The 22,244-nt window shown below is 42.3% G+C and overlaps 1 protein-coding gene across 1 annotated transcript in view; it reads right to left on the bottom strand.

The window, feature by feature from the left end:
• RB1 (RB transcriptional corepressor 1) overlaps nt 1-22,244 on the bottom strand; it is a 286,072-nt gene that overhangs the window by 128,339 nt on the left and 135,489 nt on the right. The gene's annotated exons all lie outside the window — the stretch shown is intronic.

Raw genomic sequence — 22,244 nt, forward strand, 5'->3', positions numbered from 1 at the left:
ACGTATGAAATGGCCTCCCTGGGAAGATGGTGGCAGCAGAAACAGTACTTACATACTTATCCTCTTCGTCCCAATGGGACATAAGGCTAGCAGAAACAGTAGATATATTTAAATTGGAATTTACCGACGATAAAGGTAACAAGAAGCATTGGGGGGGAGGGGGGAGGGGGGAGGGTGGGGGGGTCGTGCCTCAAATGATGGTAACATTTGAGTCACGACCACGAATAAGCATAAAGCAGATATCAGGGATAGTGGGGATAGCAGATAGTGGGATAAGCAAATACACAGACAGTGGGATAAGCAAATAAGCATAAAGCAGATAGTGGGATAAGCAAATAAGCATAAAGCAGACAGTGGGATAAGCAAATAAGCATGAAGGAGATAGTGGGAAAAGCAAATAAGCATAAAGCAGATAGTGGGATAAGCAAATAAGCATAAAGCAGACAGTGGGATAAGCAAATAAGCATGAAGGAGATAGTGGGAAAAGCAAATAAGCATAAAGCAGATAGTGGGATAAGCAAATAAGCATAAAGCAGACAGTGGGATAAGCAAATAAGCATGAAGGAGATAGTGGGAAAAGCAAATAAGCATAAAGCAGATAGTGGGATAAGCAAATAAGCATAAAGCAGACAGTGGGATAAGCAAATAAGCATGAAGGAGATAGTGGGAAAAGCAAATAAGCATAAAGCAGATAGTGGGATAAGCAAATAAGCATAAAGCAGACAGTGGGATAAGCAAATAAGCATGAAGGAGATAGTGGGAAAAGCAAATAAGCATAAAGCAGATAGTGGGATAAGCAAATAAGCATAAAGCAGACAGTGGGATAAGCAAATAAGCATGAAGGAGATAGTGGGATAAGCAAATAAGCATAAAGCAGACAGTGGGATAAGCAAATAAGCATAAAGCAGATAGTGGGATAAGCAAATAAGCATAAAGCAGATAGTGGGAAAAGCAAATAAGCATGAAGGAGATAGTGGGAAAAGCAAATAAGCATAAAGCAGATAGTGGGATAAGCAAATAAGCATAAAGCAGACAGTGGGATAAGCAAATAAGCATAAAGGAGATAGTGGGAAAAGCAAATAAGAATAAAGCAGATAGTGGGAAAAGCAAATAAGCATAAAGCAGATAGTGGGAAAAGCAAATAAGAATAAAGCAGATAGTGGGAAAAGCAAATAAGAATAAAGCAGATAGTGGGATAAGCAAATAAGCATAAAGCAGATAGTGGGATAAGCAAATAAGCATAAAGGAGATAGTGGGAAAAGCAAATAAGAATAAAGCAGATAGTGGGAAAAGCAAATAAGCATAAAGGAGATAGTGGGAAAAGCAAATAAGAATAAAGCAGATAGTGGGAAAAGCAAATAAGCATAAAGCAGATAGTGGGATAAGCAAATAAGCATAAAGCAGATAGTGGGAAAAGCAAATGAGCAGATAGAAAGCAGATAGTGGGAAAAGCAAATAAGCATAAAGCAGACAGTGGGAAAAGCAAATAAGCATAAAGCAGATAGTGGGAAAAGCAAATAAGCATAAAGCAGACAGTGGGATAAGCAAATAAGCATAAAGGAGATAGTGGGAAAAGCAAATAAGAATAAAGCAGATAGTGGGAAAAGCAAATAAGCATAAAGCAGATAGTGGGAAAAGCAAATAAGCATAAAGCAGATAGTGGGAAAAGCAAATGAGCAGATAGAAAGCAGATAGTGGGAAAAGCAAATAAGCATAAAGCAGATAGTGGGAAAAGCAAATAAGCATAAAGCAGATAGTGGGAAAAGCAAATAAGCATAAAGCAGACAGTGGGATAAGCAAATAAGCATAAAGGAGATAGTGGGAAAAGCAAATAAGAATAAAGCAGATAGTGGGAAAAGCAAATAAGCATAAAGCAGATAGTGGGATAAGCAAATAAGCATAAAGCAGATAGTGGGATAAGCAAATGAGCAGATAGAAAGCAGATAGTGGGAAAAGCAAATAAGCATAAAGGAGATAGTGGGAAAAGCAAATAAGCATAAAGCAGATAGTGGGATAAGCAAATAAGCATAAAGCAGATAGTGGGATAAGCAAATAAGCAGAAAGCAGATAGTGGGATAAGCAAACGAGCAGATAGATACCAGATTATTTTTTTTATATGCAAGATCGTGGCTCATGAAAGAGCTAACATTAATCACACAAAAAGTCAAACCGACACATTAAACACAAAATAAGGGGAGCGGTAGACAAGATGGGGAGAGAGGGGAAAGGACACAAACACAACATTTGAGAGCAGGGACATCGGGAGAACTGTGCGAGGGAGAGGGCTTGGGGGGAGGTGGGAGAGGTATAAAACAAGGCATCTGATATGTTGAGGGAGACAGCTCTGATTTCCTGTTTGGCATTGAGGACCTCCATCCATTGTTGAGACAGCAGAAGCAACATGTCCAGAGTAGAATGACCTGGTCTGAATCCAAATTGATGATCGGAGATCAAGCCATTGGAGAAGAGGAAGGATTTGATATCCGAAGCAATGATGGATTCCATGACTTTGCTGATAATTGGGAGCAGGCTGATTGGTCTGTAGTTGCAAGGATCTGTTTTTGCACCTTTTTTGTGTAAAGTGGTGATGTTTGCTGATTTCCAAGATGCTGGCAGATGACATGGAGCAAAATAGAGGGTGAAAAGAACAGAGAGAGGGTGAGATAGAGCGGCAGAGCAGGATTTTAGGACCTGTGGGCTGATGCCGTCTGGTCCAGTTGCAGAATCAGAGTCGAGGTTTGACAAAAACTTCTCCACCTTTTCAGGAGAGAAGGACACAGGGTCCAGGAGCAGTTGGGTTTGACTGGGTAATGTGGGAACAGAGAGAGATGGGTTTGGGACACAAGATTTTGAGGCAAACACAGAGTTGAGGCATTCGGCTTTGGCACATGCGGTGTCAACTGTGTAGCCATTTGAGGTGAGGGAGGGGATGGAGGGAGAACAACACCAGAAACAGATTTGACCAGACGCCACCAGGATTTGGAGGAGGAGACAGGGTTGAGAGTTAATTCTTGAGTGTGGAGAGATAGTGCTTCCTGGCACTCCTGAGGGTAGACACACACTTGTTTCGAACTTGGTGGAAGGAACTGAGATTACCTTCAGTTGGATTTGCCTTCCAAGAGGCAAAGGCAAGTTGTTTCAGGGCAACTGCCTCACCACAAGATTCAGTGTACCATGGGCGGGAGGAAGGGTAAGACAACTGAAGACGAGATGGGATAAATCTGTGCATGAGACAGAGCTGTTTGCTTTGGAAGAATTCCCAGGATGAGTTGATGTCAAAGGCAGTAGAGATGGGAGACCAGTCCAGATGTTTGATGGCAGCTTGAAGACCGTGCCAGTCGGCCTGAGTGAAATGCCAGACTCGTCGACGCTGAGGAGGCTCTCTGAGAATGGTCAGAGAGATGTCAACTTTAACAAGCACAAGATCAGAAGAACCGATTGGAGCAGAAGAAGAGCAGCAGACATTTGCAGGGAAGTTGGTCATAACCAAGTCCGGAAGAGAAGATGCTCCGTTGACTGAGATCCAGGTCGGGAAATTGACAGATTGTGTCAGTCCCAATGAGTAACAGAAGTCCTTTGCCGAGATGCCATGGCTGGTGAGAGAGGAACCCACACCCAGCCAGCTGGCATGATGACAGTTGAATTCGCCACATAAAAGGAAGAGAGAGTTGGGATGAGATAATAGAAGTTGGTCCAAGTTATCAGACAGCGACATGTAAATAGAGTCATCACTGTTTGGAGGACGGTACAGAACACATGAAAAAAAAGGTGGGAGCGGAGAGGAAGCCGGAGCCAGAGGTACTCCTGGGGGTGGGGTGGAGAGAGGGCAGTGCAAGGGGAGTGAGGAAGAGAGTTTTTGATAAAGATAGATAGTGGGATAAGCAAATAAGCATAAAGCAGATAGTGGGATAAGCAAATATGCATAAAACAGATAGTGGGATAAGGAAACGAGCAGATATATAGCAGACAGTGGGATAAGCAAGTAAGCATAAAGCAGACAGTGGGAAAAGCAAATAAGCATAAAGCAGACAGTGGGAAAAGCAAATAAGCATAAAGGAGACAGTGGGAAAAGCAAATAAGCATAAAGCAGACAGTGGGAAAAGCAAATAAGCATAAAGCAGACAGTGGGAAAAGCAAATAAGCATAAAGCAGATAGAGGGAAAAGCAAATAAGCATAAAGCAGACAGTGGGATAAGCAAATAAGCATAAAGCAGATAGTGGGAAAAGCAAATAAGCATAAAGCAGATAGTGGGAAAAGCAAATAAGCATAAAGCAGATAGTGGGATAAGCAAATAAGCATAAAGCAGATAGTGGGAAAAGCAAATAAGCATAAAGCAGATAGTGGGATAAGCAAATAAGCATAAAGCAGATAGTGGGAAAAGCAAATAAGCATAAAGCAGATAGAGGGAAAAGCAAATAAGCATAAAGCAGACAGTCGGATAAGCAAATAAGCATAAAGCAGATAGTGGGAAAAGCAAATAAGCATAAAGCAGATAGAGGGAAAAGCAAATAAGCATAAAGCAGACAGTCGGATAAGCAAATAAGCATAAAGCAGATAGTGGGAAAAGCAAATAAGCATAAAGCAGATAGAGGGAAAAGCAAATAAGCATAAAGCAGATAGAGGGAAAAGCAAATAAGCATAAAGCAGATAGTGGGATAAGCAAATAAGCATAAAGCAGACAGAGGGAAAAGCAAATAAGCATAAAGCAGATAGAGGGAAAAGCAAATAAGCATAAAGCAGATAGAGGGAAAAGCAAATAAGCATAAAGCAGATAGTGGGATAAGCAAATAAGCATAAAGCAGATAGTGGGAAAAGCAAATAAGCATAAAGCAGATAGAGGAAAAAGCAAATAAGCATAAAGCAGATAGTGGGAAAAGCAAATAAGCATAAAGCAGATAGAGGGAAAAGCAAATAAGCATAAAGCAGATCGAGTGAAAAGCAAATAAGCATAAAGCAGACAGTGGGATAAGCAAATAAGCATAAAGCAGATAGAGGGAAAAGCAAATAAGCATAAAGCAGATAGAGGGAAAAGCAAATAAGCATAAAGCAGATAGAGGGAAAAGCAAATAAGCATAAAGCAGATAGAGGGAAAAGCAAATAAGCATAAAGCAGATAGAGGGAAAAGCAAATAAGCATAAAGCAGATAGAGGGAAAAGCAAACAAGCATAAAGCAGACAGTGGGATAAGCAAATAAGCATAAAGCAGATAGAGGGAAAAGCAAATAAGCATAAAGCAGATAGAGGGAAAAGCAAATAAGCATAAAGCAGATAGTGGGAAAAGCAAATAAGCATAAAGCAGATAGTGGGATAAGCAAATAAGCATAAAGCAGACAGTGGGATAAGCAAATAAGCATAAAGCAGATAGTGGGATAAGCAAATAAGCATAAAGCAGATAGTGGGAAAAGCAAATAAGCATAAAGCAGACAGTGGGATAAGCATAAAGCAGATAGTGGGATAAGCATAAAGCAGGTAGTGGGAAAAGCAAATAAGCATAAAGCAGATAGTGGGAAAAGCAAATAAGCATAAAGCAGATAGTGGGATAAGCATAAAGCAGATAGTGGGATAAGCATAAAGCAGATAGTGGGAAAAGCAAATAAGCATAAAGCAGACAGTGGGATAAGCAAATAAGCATAAAGCAGATAGTGGGAAAAGCAAATAAGCATACAGCAGATAGTGGGATAAGCAAATAAGCATAAAGCAGATAGTGGGAAAAGCAAATAAGCATACAGCAGATAGTGGGATAAGCAAATAAGCATAAAGCAGACAGTGGGATAAGCAAATAAGCATAAAGCAGGTAGTGGGATAAGCAAATAAGCATAAAGCAGATAGTGGGAAAAGCAAATAAGCATAAAGCAGACAGTGGGATAAGCAAATAAGCATAAAGCAGATAGTGGGAAAAGCAAATAAGCATAAAGCAGATAGTGGGAAAAGCAAATAAGCATAAAGCAGATAGTGGGAAAAGCAAATAAGCATAAAGCAGATAGTGGGATAAGCAAATAAGCATAAAGCAGATAGTGGGATAAGCAAATAAGCATAAAGCAGACAGTGGGAAAAGCAAACGAGCAGATAGATAGCAGACAGTGGGATAAGCAAATAAGCATAAAGCAGACAGTGGGATAAGCAAATAAGCATAAAGCAGATAGTGGGAAAAGCAAATAAGCATAAAGCAGATAGTGGAAAAAGCAAATAAGCATAAAGCAGATAGAGGGAAAAGCAAATAAGCATAAAGCAGATAGTGGGAAAAGCAAATAAGCATAAAGCAGATAGTGGGATAAGCAAATAAGCATAAAGCAGATAGTGGGAAAAGCAAATAAGCATAAAGCAGACAGTGGGATAAGCATAAAGCAGATAGAGGGAAAAGCAAATAAGCATAAAGCAGACAGTGGGATAAGCAAATAAGCATAAAGCAGATAGTGGGAAAAGCAAATAAGCATAAAGCAGATAGAGGGAAAAGCAAATAAGCATAAAGCAGATAGAGGGAAAAGCAAATAAGCATAAATCAGATAGTGGGATAAGCAAATAAGCATAAAGCAGATAGTGGGAAAAGCAAATAAGCATAAAGCAGATAGTGGGAAAAGCAAATCTATCTATAATTCCAGTAATCTCTGTGTGTATGTTTGTATGTTTGTATGCATGTATGTATGTATGTATGTTTGTATGTTTGTCTGTGACCGCTGTTTCTCGACAACTACCGGTCCGATATACTTGAAACTTGCCAGGTATATTGCTGGGGACCCGAGGATGTGCCTTTTCAAGGTTTCATATTAATCGGAGAAGTAGTTACCGAGCTATGTCCAAAAAACGATTCAACCAATCAGAGAGCAGCGAGCTATCACGTGTGCCGAACGTGGCGAACAGACTCTGCCTCGGACGGCACATTTGAGAGCGTATTCATTTATTTCACGTTGGAAAACTATGTTGCCGTTAAACTATGTTTTAAAACGAATTAAAACTAATTTGCGATTCATCGTAACTGCGATTTGCGACCTTCCGGACAGTGAAGACTTCACTTCCGGCAGCCAATCACAGAACGCTTTGATGCGTAGGCGTGGCCGATGTGAGAGCGAGCCGAGCCGAGCGCGTGCGCCATTACGGTTCGTAATTCGATTTCTTCCGGAGAAAATAATAATTTCTCGATTTCTTATGCGCATTATTTCTCCCAATTCAGTCAGAGCGAAGGGCGGAAGCGAAGAGCGTTGTTTTTTTTGTTTACGGGCGTACGGGCGTACGGGCGTACGGGCGGGGTAGAGCGTACGGGTAGCGTTTTTTTTTTTTTTGGCAAGGAACGGGCACCCACGTACGGGCATGCCCTAGTAAGCATAAAGCAGATAGAGGGAAAAGCAAATAAGCATAAAGCAGATAGTGGGATAAGCAAATAAGTATAAAGCAGACAGTGGGATAAGCAAATAAGCATAAAGCAGACAGTGGGATAAGCAAATAAGCATAAAGCAGACAGTGGGAAAAGCAAATAAGCATAAAGCAGATTGTGGGAAAAGCAAATAAGCATAAAGCAGATAGTGGGAAAAGCAAATAAGCATAAAGCAGATAGTGGGAAAAGCAAATAAGCATAAAGCAGATAGTGGGAAAAGCAAATAAGCATAAAGCAGATAGTGGGATAAGCAAATAAGCATAAAGCAGATAGTGGGATAAGCGAATAAGCATAAAGCAGACAGAGGGATAAGCAAATAAGCATAAAGCAGATAGTGGGAAAAGCAAATAAGCATAAAGCAGATAGTGGGAAAAGCAAATAAGCATAAAGCAGATAGTGGGAAAAGCAAATAAGCATAAAGCAGATAGTGGGATAAGCAAATAAGCATAAAGCAGACAGTGGGATAAGCAAATAAGCATAAAGCAGATAGTGGGATAAGCAAATAAGCATAAAGCAGATAGTGGGAAAAGCAAATAAGCATAAAGCAGATGGAGGGATAAGCAAATAAGCATAAAGCAGAAAGTGGGAAAAGCAAATAAGCATAAAGCAGATAGTGGGAAAAGCAAATAAGCATAAAGCAGATAGTGGGATAAGCAAATAAGCATAAAACAGATAGTGGGAAAAGCAAATAAGCATAAAGCAGATAGTGGGATAAGCAAATAAGCATAAAGCAGACAGTGGGAAAAGCAAACGAGCAGATATATAGCAGATAGTGGGAAAAGCAAATAAGCATAAAGCAGATCGTGGGAAAAGCAAATAAGCATAAAGCAGATAGTGGGATAAGCAAATGAGCAGATAGAAAGCAGATAGTGATAAAAGCAAATAAGCATAAAGCAGATAGTGGGAAAAGCAAATAAGCATAAAGCAGATAGTGGGAAAAGCAAATAAGCATAAAGCAGATAGTGGGATAAGCAAATAAGCATAAAGCAGATTGTGGGATAAGCAAATAAGCATAAAGCAGATCGTGGGATAAGTAAATAAGCATAAAGCAGTTAGTGGGATAAGCAAATAAGCATAAAGCAGATAGTGGGATAAGCAAATAAGCATAAAGCAGATAGTGGGATAAGCAAATAAGCATAAAGCAGATCGTGGGAAAAGCAAATAAGCATAAAGCAGATAGTGGGATAAGCAAATAAGCATAAAGCAGATAGTGGGATAAGCAAATAAGCATAAAGCAGGCAGTGGGAAAAGCAAATAAGCATAAAGCAGATTGTGGGAAAAGCAAACAAGCATAAAGCAGATAGTGGGATAAGCAAATAAGCATAAAGTAGATAGTGGGATAAGCAAATAAGCATAAAGCAGATAGTGGGAAAAGCAAATAAGCATAAAGCAGATAGTGGGAAAAGCAAATAAGCATAAAGTAGATAGTGGGATAAGCATAAAGCAGATAGTGGGAAAAGCAAATAAGCATAAAGCAGATAGTGGGAAAAGCAAATAAGCATAAAGCAGATAGTGGGATAAGCAAATAAGCATAAAGCAGATAGTGGGATAAGCAAATAAGCATAAAGCAGATAGTGGGATAAGCAAATAAGCATAAAGCAGACAGTGGGATAAGCAAACGAGCAGATAGAAAGCAGATAGTGGGATAAGCAAATAAGCATAAAGCATATAGTGGGAAAAGCAAATAAGCATAAAGCAGATAGTGGGATAAGCATAAAGCAGATAGTGGAATAAGGAAATAAGCATAAAGCAGATAGTGGGAAAAGCAAATAAGCATAAAGCAGATAGTGGGATAAGCAAATAAGCATAAAGCAGATAGTGGGAAAAGCAAATAAGCATAAAGCAGATAGTGGGAAAAGCAAATAAGCAGATAGTGGGAAAAGCAAATAAGCATAAAGCAGATAGTGGGATAAGCAAATAAGCATAAAGCAGATTGTGGGAAAAGCAAATAAGCATAAAGCAGATAGTGGGATAAGCAAATAAGCATAAAGCAGATAGTGGGAAAAGCAAATAAGCATAAAGCAGATAGTGGGAAAAGCAAATAAGCATAAAGCAGATCGTGGGAAAAGCAAATAAGCATAAAGCAGATAGTGGGATAAGCAAATAAGCATAAAGCAGTTAGTGGGATAAGCAAATAAGCATAAAGGAGATAGTGGGATAAGCAAATAAGCATAAAGCAGATAGTGGGATAAGCAAATAAGCATAAAGCAGATCGTGGGAAAAGCAAATAAGCATAAAGCAGACAGTGGGAAAAGCAAATAAGCATAAAGCAGATAGTGGGATAAGCAAATAAGCATAAAGCAGACAGTGGGAAAAGCAAATAAGCATAAAGCAGATAGTGGGAAAAGCAAATAAGCATAAAGCAGATAGTGGGATAAGCAAATAAGCATAAAGCAGACAGTGGGAAAAGCAAATAAGCATAAAGCAGATAGTGGGAAAAGCAAACAAGCATAAAGCAGATAGTGGGATAAGCAAATAAGCATAAAGCAGATAGTGGGAAAAGCAAATAAGCATAAAGCAGATAGTGGGAAAAGCAAATAAGCATAAAGCAGATAGTGGGAAAAGCAAATAAGCATAAAGCAGATAGTGGGAAAAGCAAATAAGCATAAAGCAGATAGTGGGATAAGCATAAAGCAGATAGTGGGAAAAGCAAATAAGCATAAAGCAGATAGTGGGAAAAGCAAATATGCATAACGCAGATAGTGGGATAAGCAAATAAGCATAAAGCAGATAGTGGGAAAAGCAAATAAGCATAAAGCAGATAGTGGGATAAGCAAATAAGCATAAAGCAGATAGAGGGAAAAGCAAATAAGCATAAAGCAGATAGAGGGAAAAGCAAATAAGCATAAAGCAGATAGTGGGAAAAGCAAATAAGCATAAAGCAGATAGAGGGAAAAGCAAATAAGCATAAAGCAGATAGTGGGATAAGCAAATAAGCATAAAGCAGATAGAGGGAAAAGCAAATAAGCATAAAGCAGATAGTGGGATAAGCAAATAAGCATAAAGCAGATAGAGGGAAAAGCAAATAAGCATAAAGCAGATAGAGGGAAAAGCAAATAAGCATAAAGCAGATAGAGGGAAAAGCAAATAAGCATAAAGCAGATAGAGGGAAAAGCAAATAAGCATAAAGCAGATAGAGGGAAAAGCAAATAAGCATAAAGCAGATAGTGGGATAAGCAAATAAGCATAAAGCAGATAGTGGGATAAGCAAATAAGCATAAAGTAGATAGTGGGATAAGCAAACGAGCAGATAGAAAGCAGATAGTGGGAAAAGCAAATGGATACATATGTGTATACAGTGTACATATGTGTATACAGTGTACATATGTGTATATGACATTCATAAAAAGCTCTTGGAGGAGCTTTTACATCAATGATGTGCAACAAAAGGACATTAGTAGATATCATGAAACTTTAATGTGAAAAACAAGAACATTACACTCCGGAATTACAAGGACACGATACAAACACAAAAGTACATGGGATTTAAACCTGAATTCCCTGCATCATGAATCAGGGGTTCAGATGGGAACACCAGCAGGTAAACCCCACCTTGTAACCACACTCCTTTCTCCCCCACCTTGATCCCTGACCGAGTTATACGAAAGACTTTTTTTAATGGTACGTGCTGTTTCCTTCCTTGATATTCGGCATTTCAAAGGATAGAACACATACAAATGGCCATAAGTTGGTCATACTGGTGCAGGGTTTTATGGGCCGAATGGACTCCATTTGCGTCGAAGTTCCTTGTTAAGGAACTCACATCGACCCAAGAGGCAAACTCAGAAGAATCATTATTATTTTTGTTTGCAAAATGCAGAGTAACATACATAACACATTAGTAAATTCAAATAATTAATTTATTTAGTCACTTAGTAATTAATTAATTAGTGACCAATACTGATCCCATGATCATGAGCTTCCTGCTTCAATGTTTCTGCTGAAAAGGAAGATGGCAGCAAGTGAAATGAAAGCAAGACTGGAGTTTTACAGATGTTTTGGCTGCGTGCAAGATGGTGACGATTGCCGGTCAAGGACGTCGGTGTAAACGAGCAACTTGGGGACACAAGAGGTTATCCGATGAACAGTCATTTTATTTTTCTTCCTCAAACCCAATGACACGAGTGCTCTGGTCTTGACCAATGTCCTTCTTCGATTGTACTGTTTGTACTTCCTTGTGACTGTATGTGATTTTGCAGGCTGACGTTGTATGACCACCATTTTTGTAGATCCAGACGGTCATTCACTTTTGATGACGGCTTGGTGCTCAACCATCTCGATGTGGAAAAAAGAGCATTCCGCCATGTTGGTTACCCCAGGAGCAGGACAACCATTCATCCACAGCCCTCGCATGACGCAGAGAACGAGCCTTTCCCACTTCACGCAGACAAAACAACAATCGTCCTTGGAAGCAAAGCTGCACAACATGGTTGTTTGTGCTTCGCAAACACAAGTACAGAAAGGCATCATTTACGGGGGTGACTTGAGACGAAGCTCAAAACAAACGTGTCCAGGAATTTCACCATTTATGGAATAATCAAAACAGCGAGTGCTCATTCAAGCATCCGTGCACATGCGGAAGCATAAGAAGGCTCACTCAAGCATCCGTGCACATGCGGAAGCATAAGAAGGCTCATTCAAGCATCCACGCACATGAGGAAGCATACGAAGGCTCATTCAAGCATCCATGCACATGAGGAAGCATAAGAAGGCTCATTCAACCATCCGTGCACATGCGGAAGCATAAGAAGGCTCAATCAAGCATCCATGCACATGCGGAAGCATAAGAAGGCTCATTCAAGCATCCATGCACATGCGGAAGCATAAGAAGGCTCATTCAAGCATCCACGCACATGAGGAAGCATACGAAGGCTCATTCAAGCATCCATGCACATGCGGAAGCATAAGAAGGCTCATTCAAGCATCCACGCACATGAGGAAGCATACGAAGGCTCATTCAAGCATCCATGCACATGAGGAAGCATAAGAAGGCTCATTCAACCATCCGTGCACATGCGGAAGCATAAGAAGGCTCATTCAAGCATCCACGCACATGAGGAAGCATACAAAGGCTCATTCAAGCATCCATGCACATGAGGAAGCATAAGAAGGCTCATTTAAGCATCCGTGCACATGAGGAAGCATAAGAAGGCTCATTCAACCATCCGTGCACATGCGGAAGCATAAGAAGGCTCATTCAAGCATCCACACACATGAGGAAGCATACGAAGGCTCATTCAAGCATCCGTGCACATGCGGAAGCATAAGAAGGCTCATTCAAGCATCCATGCACATGCGGAAGCATAAGAAGGCTCATTCAACCATCCGTGCACATGAGGAAGCATAAGAAGGCTCATTCAAGCATCCATGCACATGAGGAAGCATAAGAAGGCTCATTCAAGCATCCGTGCACACGAGGAAGCATAAGAAGGCTCATTTAAGCATCCGTGCACATGAGGAAGCATACGAAGGCTCATTCAAGCATCCATGCACATGCGGAAGCATAAGAAGGCTCATTCAAGCATCCACTCACATGAGGAAGCATACGAAGGCTCATTCAAGCATCCATGCACATGAGGAAGCATAAGAAGGCTCATTCAACCATCCGTGCACATGCGGAAGCATAAGAAGGCTCATTCAAGCATCCACGCACATGAGGAAGCATACGAAGGCTCATTCAAGCATCCATGCACATGAGGAAGCATAAGAAGGCTCATTTAAGCATCCGTGCACATGAGGAAGCATAAGAAGGCTCATTTAAGCATCCGTGCACATGAGGAAGCATAAGAAGGCTCATTCAACCATCCGTGCACATGAGGAAGCATAAGAAGGCTCATTCAACCATCCGTGCACATGCGGAAGCATAAGAAGGCTCATTCAAGCATCCACGCACATGAGAAAGCATACGAAGGCTCATTCAAGCATCCACGCACATGAGAAAGCATACGAAGGCTCATTCAAGCATCCGTGCACATGCGGAAGCATAAGAAGGCTCATTCAAGCATCCATGCACATGCGGAAGCATAAGAAGGCTCATTCAACCATCCGTGCACATGAGGAAGCATAAGAAGGCTCATTCAAGCATCCATGCACATGAGGAAGCATAAGAAGGCTCATTCAAGCATCCGTGCACATGAGGAAGCATAAGAAGGCTCATTCAAGCATATGTGCACATGAGGAAGCATAAGAAGGCTCATTCAAGCATCCATGCACATGAGGAAGCATAAGAAGGCTCATTCAAGCATCCATGCACATGAGGAAGCATAAGAAGGCTCATTCAAGCATCCGTGCACATGAGGAAGCATAAGAAGGCTCATTCAAGCATCCGTGCACATGAGGAAGCATAAGAAGGCTCATTCAAGCATCCGTGCACATGAGGAAGCATAAGAAGGCTCATTCAAGCATCCGTGCACATGAGGAAGCATACGAAGGTTCATTCAAGCATCCGTGCACATGAGGAAGCATACGAAGGTTCAAAAACCCACTTGCTTTTCACTTGTCGTTCATCTTTCAATATTCCAAGAACGAGAACTCGTATTACAACTTTGTTTGCGGCCGAGTTGTTGAAAGGTTCAGCTCGCCAAAACAGAGATTTCACGTAGAGATTTCACGTACTATACGGTTAAAGTTGTTTGCAGAGTAAACAGGAGTTGGCTGCCAAGAACGTAAATGGATATGTAATGAAGGAAGTGGTGTTGGTGGTGGAGGTAAGAACTCCTTGGTAACTAGTCAAAGAAGCATCGGTGGTGGAGGTAAGAACTCCTGGGTAACTCGTCAAAGAAGCATCGGTGGTGGAGGTAAGAACGCCTTGGTAACTAGTTAAAGAAGCATCGGTGGTGGAGGTAAGAACTCCTTGGTAACTAGTCAAAGAAGCATCGGTGGTGGAGGTAAGAACTGCTTGGTAACTAGTCAAAGAAGCATCGGTGGTGGAGGTAAGAACTGCTTGGGAACTAGATGAAGAAGCATCGGTGGTGGAGGTAAGAACTCCTTGGTAACTAGTCAAAGAAACATCGGTGGTGGAGGTAAGAACTCCTTGGTAACTAGTCAAAGAAGCATCGGTGGTGGAGGTAAGAACTCCTTGGTAACTAGTCAAAGAAGCATCGGTGGTGGAGGTAAGAACTCCTGGGTAACTCGTCAAAGAAGCATCGGTGGTGGAGGTAAGAACGCCTTGGTAACTAGTTAAAGAAGCATTGGTGGTGGAGGTAAGAACTCCTTGGTAACTAGTCAAAGAAGCATCGGTGGTGGAGGTAAGAACTCCTTGGTAACTAGTCAAAGAAGCATCGGTGGTGGAGGTAAGAACTCCTTGGTAACTAGTCAAAGAAACATCGGTGGTGGAGGTAAGAACTCCTTGGTAACGAGTTAAAGAAGCATCGGTGGTGGAGGTAAGAACTCCTTGGTAACTAGTTAAAGAAGCATTGGTGGTGGAGGTAAGAACTGCTTGGTAACTAGATGAAGAAGCATCGGTGGTAGAGGTAAGAACTCCTTGGTAACGAGTTAAAGAAGCATCGGTGGTGGAGGTAAGAACTCCTTGGTAACTAGTCAAAGAAGCATCGGTGGTGGAGGTAAGAACTGCTTGGTAACTAGATGAAGAAGCATCGGTGGTGGAGGTAAGAACTCCTTGGTAACTAGTTAAAGAAGCATCGGTGGTGGAGATAAGAACTGCTTGGTAACTAGTTAAAGAAGCATCGGTGGTGGAGGTAAGAACTGCTTGGTAACTAGATGAAGAAGCATCGGTGGTGGAGGTAAGAACTCCTTGGTAACGAGTTAAAGAAGCATCGGTGGTGGAGGTAAGAACTCCTTGGTAACTAGTTAAAGAAGCATCGGTGGTGGAGGTAAGAACTGCTTGGTAACTAGATGAAGAAGCATCGGTGGTGGAGGTAAGAACTGCTTGGTAACGAGATAAAGAAGCATCGGTGGTGTTGGTAAAAACTGCTTGGTAACTAGATGAAGAAGCATCGTTGGTGGAGGTAAAAACTGTTTGGTAACTAGATGAAGATGCATCGGTGGTGGAGGTAAGAACTGCTTGGTCACAAGATGAAGAAGCATCAGTGGTGGAGGTTAGAACTGCTTGGTAACTAAATAAAGAAGCATCGGTGGTGGAGGTAAAAACTGCTTGGTAACTAGATGAAGAAGCACCGGTGGTGGAGGTAAGAACTGCTTGGTAACTAGATGAAGAAGCATCGGTGGTGGAGGTAAGAACTGCTTGGTAACTAGATGAAGAAGCATCGGTGGTGGAGGTAAGAACTGCTTGGTAACTCGATGAAGAAGCATCGGTGGTGGAGGTAAGAACTGCTTGGTAACTAGATGAAGAAGCATCGGTGGTGGAGGTAAGAACTGCTTGGTAACTCGATGAAGAAGCATCGGTGGTGGAGGTAAGAACTGCTTGGTAACCAGATGAAGAAGCATCGGTGGTGGAGGTAAGAACTGCTTGGTAACTAGATAAAGAAGCATCGGTGGTGGAGGTAAAAACTGCTTGGTAACTAGATGAAGAAGCATCGGTGGTGGAGGTAAGAACTGCTTGGTAACTAGATGAAGAAGATTTGCTGGAACTGCTTGGACGGAAGGAAATCTCATTTCCTTTCCCAAAGCCCGAAACAAGTGTGTGTCCACCCTCAGGAGAGCCAGGAAACAATAACTCTCCATTCTCAGGACCAAACTCTCTTATCTGTCTCCCTCTTCCAAATCCTGGTGGGGTCTGGTCAAATCTGTTTCTGGTGTTTGTTCCCCCTCCATCCCCTCCCTCACCTCAAACGGCCACACGGCTGACTCCGCACGTGAAAAAGCTGAATGCCTCAACTCTGTGTTTGCCTCTAAATCTTGTGTCCCAAACCCATCCCTCTCTGTACCCACCGTACCCAGTCGTACCCAGCTGCTCCTGGACTCTGTGTCCTTTCCTCCTGACAAGGTGGAAAAGTTTCTGTCAACCCTCGACTCTGATTCTGCAACTGGACCTGACGGCATCAGCCCACGGGTCCTAAAATCCTGTTCTTCCGCTCTTTCACTCCCTCTCTCTGTTCTCTTCACCCTCTCTTTTGCTCAAAATCATCTGTCATCTGCTTGGAAATCTGCCAACATCACCGCTTTGCACAAAAAAGGTGCAAAAACAGATCCCAGCAACTACAGACCAATCAGCCTTCTCCCAATTATCAGCAAAGTCATGGAATCCATCATTGCTTCAGATATGAAATCTTTCCTCTTCTCCAATGGCTTGATCTCTGATCATCAATTTGGTTTCAGACCTGGTCACTCTACTCTGGACATGCTGCTTCTGCTTTCTCAACAATGGATGGAGGTCCTCAACGCCAAACAGGAAATTAGAGCTGTCTCCCTTGACATATCACGTGCCTTCGATACGGTATGGCACCCCGCTCTGCTCCCCAAACTCTCCTCTTTTGGTATCCATGGAAATCTCCACGCATGGCTGGCGGACTTCCTCTCTAGTCGTAGTCAACGTGTGGCCCTGAATGGGTTTGTCTCATCTCCTCTTCCTGTTCAGGCTGGAGTTCCCTAAGGCAGTGTTCTGGGCCCTGTGCTTTTTCTGGTCTTCATCAATGATCTCTCTGACTCTCTTGAAAATCCTCTCTATCTCTTTGCTGACGACTCTACTCTCTGTCGCTCCATTCTTCATCCCTGAGATCGGCATTCTGCAGCCTCCTCACTGTCTGCAGACCTGGACAAAATCACAGACTGGGCAAACAAGTGGAACATGTCTTTCAACCCTGACAAATCTCACACTCTTACGATGTCTCTTTACGAAAAGACCGACTGGACAACCCTCCCATCCACTTTCTGAATAATCCTCTCCAAGAAGTTCTGTCACTCAAGCTTTTCGGTCTCACTATCTGCCATGATCTTTCCTGGGAAAACCACATTTCCAATCTGGCCTCCAAAGCCAGTCGCCGACTGGGCATCCTCCGTCGTGCGAAGTCCTTCCTTGGCACACCTGAGCTCCTCACCACATACAAGGCTTTCATCCGCAGCCAAATGGAATACTGCTCTCCCCTCTGGGCTGGTGCTCCTGCCTCACACCTAGCTCGTCTTCACGCTGTTGAAACCAAATCGTTCAGTATCATTGGAATCTCCCGCGATGAAGCTAACTCCAAGGGCCTCTCACTCACTCACCGCAGGCAGGTTTGGTGGTCTTTCCGTCTTCTACCGACTCCTCTCTGGCCTTGCCCCCCCAGCTCTCTCTGGGCTCTGTCCCGCAAATATTCCTACAGGTCGCACAAGATCTGCCTGCAACCCTCTTATGGTTAAACTGCCAAAATCAAGACTCTCTGCTCACCTTCACTCCTTCATTCCTCTTTTCTCCCGCCTCTGGAACAAACTCCCTCACTCTCTTCAATCCCTTAAAACAGCTGTTCACCACCATCTCTTATCTTCCCCCATCCAAAACCTTGATCTTTTCTACCCCTGCTAATTTCACCCCAATTCCACTTTTTTGAAATACCAACTTCTGTCCTGGAAGTCCTTGGTGTCCTTGTGTTTTATACTTCTCCCCCCCCCCCCCCTTCCCACGCCTCCTCCCCCCAAGCCCTCTCCCTTCCACACATCTCCCTGCTCTCAAATGTTGTGTTTGTGTGCTTTCCCTTCTCTCCCCATCTTGTCTTCCGCTCCCTCTTTTTATATATTTTGTTTGTCTGGTTGATTTGTTTGTGAAGTAAATGTTAGCTCTTTCCTACGAGCCTCGATTCAGTATACAAAAAAAAACAAAAACTAGATGAAGAAGCATCCTATGGAGTGATGCACCTGTTCGTGGGTCCTTCCTCAATTGAAATCATTTTCCATATTTTATGGATTCGAGGATCAAAGGGTTCGAAGAACAAGAACCACAACGGTTCCAGACGCACCAAGGTTGTCTTTATTTTTCAATCAAGTAAATTATATCAGCAATTGGTTCATATTGTTTATTCGTAATTATATTTGCCTACATAGAAAAAAATAACATGTTGGGGCGTCTGAAAATGGTGATAATCTCAATCCGAAAACTTTGTCAACAGATGTACACGCACATACACAGTAACGGGATGTATGAAGTTTATATTAACAACACAAACGGACTTGAGTACAACGCAAGCGCAAATGTTACGTGCCACCCCAGGTAAGACACACAGACCACCCTGTGTTACCAATCGTCACTCTGGTCTAGCCTGGCACCTGTGTTACCATACAACGATTCACTATATGCCAACTTGGTATGTGCCATGAGTATGTCCAACATGTGCCATGAGTATGTTACAACAAGTATGTCCAACTTGGTATGTGCCATGAGTATGTTACAACAAGTATGTCCAACTTGGTATGTGCCATGAGTATGTTACAACAAGTATGTCCAACTTGGTATGTGCCATGAGTATGTTACAACAAGTATGTCCAACTTGGTATGTGCCATGAGTATGTTACAACAAGTATGTCCAACTTGGTATGTGCCAAGAGTATGTTTCAACAAGTATGTCCAACTTGGTATGTGCCATGAGTATGTTTCAACAAGTATGTCCAACTTGGTATGTGCCATGAGTATGTTTCAACAAGTATGTCCAACTTGGTATGTGCCATGAGTATGTTACAAGTATGTCCAACTTGGTATGTGCCATGAGTATGCTACAACAAGTATGTCCAACTTGGTATGTGCCATGAGTATGTTACAACAAGTATGTCCAACTTGGTATGTGCCAAGAGTATGTTTCAACAAGTATGTCCAATTTGGTATGTGCCATGAGTATGTTTCAACAAGTATGTCCAACTTGGTATGTGCCATGAGTATGTTTCAACAAGTATGTCCAACTTGGTATGTGCCATGAGTATTGGGTATGTTACAACAAGTATGTCCAACTTGGTATGTGCCATGAGTATGTTACAAGTATGTCCAACTTGGTATGTGTCATGAGTATGTTACAACAAGTATGTCCAACTTGGTATGTGCCATGAGTATGTTTCAACAAGTATGTCCAACTTGGTATGTGCCATGAGTATTGGGTATGTTACAACAAGTATGTCCAACTTGGTATGTGCCATGAGTATTGGGTATGTTACAACAAGTATGTCCAACTTGGTATGTGCCATGAGTATGTTACAACAAGTATGTCCAACTTGGTATGTGCCATGAGTATGTTACAACAAGTATGTCCAACTTGGTATGTGCCATGAGTATGTTACAACAAGTATGTCCAACTTGGTATGTGCCATGAGTATGTTTCAACAAGTATGTCCAACTTGGTATGTGCCATGAGTATGTTACAACACGTATGTACAACTTGGTATGTGCCATGAGTATTGTTGTGGATATGAGGATTGTATTTTTTTTATTGTGTGTTTTATTAATACTAGGGCATTGCCCGTACTATATCTATATCTAAAATTATATCCCCCCCCTCTATTTACATGAAATGGTTTGGTCCAAAGCGAACGGCTTCCGGAGTTTGGTAAAGAAATCGCCATCGCGTGCACAAACGCGCAGGAAAGCGAATGAATCGCAAATTCGTTTTTATTAGTTTTAAAACATAGTTTAACGCCAACATAGTTTGCAAACGTGAAATAAATGAATACGCTCTCAAATGTGCCATCCGAGGCAGAGTGTGTCCGCCACGTTCGGCACACGCGATAGTTCGCTGCTCTCTGATTGGTTGAATCGTTTTTTGGACATAGCTCGGTAAGTAATTGTCCGATTAATATGAAACCTTGAAAAGGCACATCCTCGGGTCCCCAGCAATATACCTGGCAAGTTAAAAGTATATCGGACCCGTGGTTGTCGAGAAACAGCGGTCACAGACAAACAAACGTACAAACGTACAAACGTACAAACAGAGATTACTGGAATTATAGATAGATTGCTTGATTCTGGACCCTCCTGCCTCCAGTGTTGTGTAAAGGTCAAAGGGCGTACCATAATTAGTCCATAAAGCATACACGTCAGCCAATCATAGATTTCCCCCTGGTTGATAGTTATATCTTTATTATGTGTATTAGGGTAAGGCCTTGTCTCCCATTAAGATGATACTCCATTGCACCAAGTGAAATAGAGTAGATTCCTTTCACACCCCCCCTTTCATCATTGCCAAGCCTTGATTGCCAATTACATCCCCTCCAAAACCACCATTGAACATGTGCTCGGGTCGGGGAAGACGGGCGTGCCCGCCCGTTGTCATCAAGGGCGGAGCCAGAGGGTCGCGCGACCAACCAGGGCCGAGGTGAGCACACCGAGGGGCGTGTCCTAAAGGCCGGCGGCTTGATCGCCGGAGGTGCTATAAAAGCGCGCGCGCAAGGTACTGCGAAAGAGATCATCCAGAGAGATCATCCAGAGAGAACATTAAAAAGATCATCCAGGGAAGCACAAAGCCTGCTATTCGTCGCCTTGCTCGCCAAAGTTGGACCAAGCAAGAGAGTTGGGCAAGAAGCAAGCACGTTGTTCAGTTGTGTGGTTGGACCAGACGAGTCCTGGCAAAGCACGCGACGTCCACAGAGCAGCCGCAGCCACAGCAGCAACGACAGCAAATTGGGGCCTGGACGGCAGTTTGAGCGGGGCCGCGACGGAACGGCGGCTGCCAAACGCACCGATCGTGCGGCAGCATCCTTGGACCTTCCTTTCCCTCCAGCCATCCACCTCCTGCCTTTCCATCCTTTTGTGTACGTGAGTTTGTTTTGTTTGTTCTGTCCTTGGGTTAATTAAGTTTGTATAAGCTAGCGTTGCACTGTGTCTAATATCTTCTGTATATTATTTTCTTATCTTTCCTTCTCCTTGTTTTTTTTGAGCCTGTAAATAGCAAATAAATTATATTCGTATTTCCAACCTTTTTGTCTGCTTCTTCTTCACATCCGTGTCGCCTTAGTCTTTTCCCTATTGAATATCTGTGGCGTGATCCGGCCAACGTTCGGGAATCGGGTTAGTCGGGGTAACTGTATGGCCGCGGGGCCATCCGCTCGGCAAACACAACATCTTATCCGCGTTCCGTAACAGTATGTTACAACAAGTATGTCCAACTTGGTATGTGCCATGAGTATGTTACAACAAGTATGTCCAACTTGGTATGTGCCATGAGTATGTTACAACAAGTATGTCCAACTTGGTATGTGCCATGAGTATGTTACAACACGTATGTCCAACTTGGTATGTGCCATGACTATGTTACAACAAGTATGTCCAACTTGGTATGTGCCATGAGTATGTTACAACAAGTATGTCCAACTTGGTATGTGCCATGAGTATGTTACAACAAGTATGTCTAACTTGGTATGTGCCATGAGTATGCTACAACAAGTATGTCCAACTTGGTATGTGCCATGAGTATGTTACAACAAGTATGTCCAACTTGGTATGTGCCATGAGTATGCTACAACAAGTATGTCCAACTTGGCATGTGCCATGAGTATGCTACAACAAGTATGTCGAATTTGGTATGTGCCATGAGTATGTTACAACAAGTATGTCCAACTTGGTATGTGCCATGAGTATGTTACAACAAGTATGTCCAACTTGGTATGTGCCATGAGTATGCTACAACAAGTATGTCCAACTTGGCATGTGCCATGAGTATGTTACAACAAGTATGTCCAACTTGGTATGTGCCATTAGTATGCTACAACAAGTATGTCCAATTTGGTATGTGCCATGAGTATGTTACAACAAGTATGTCCAACTTGGTATGTGCCATGAGTATGTTACAACAAGTATGTCCAACTTGGTATGTGCCATGAGTATGTTACAACAAGTATGTCCAACTTGGTATGTGCCATGAGTATGCTACAACAAGTATGTCCAACTTGGCATGTGCCATGAGTATGCTACAACAAGTATGTCCAACTTGGTATGTGCCATGAGTATGTTACAAGTATGTCCAACTTGGTATGTGCCATGAGTATGCTACAACAAGTATGTCCA

The sequence above is a fragment of the Myxine glutinosa genome, chromosome 4 (genome assembly GCF_964187855.1).
Source record: "Myxine glutinosa chromosome 4, kmMyxGlut1.1, whole genome shotgun sequence".
Lineage (NCBI taxonomy): Eukaryota > Metazoa > Chordata > Myxini > Myxiniformes > Myxinidae > Myxine > Myxine glutinosa.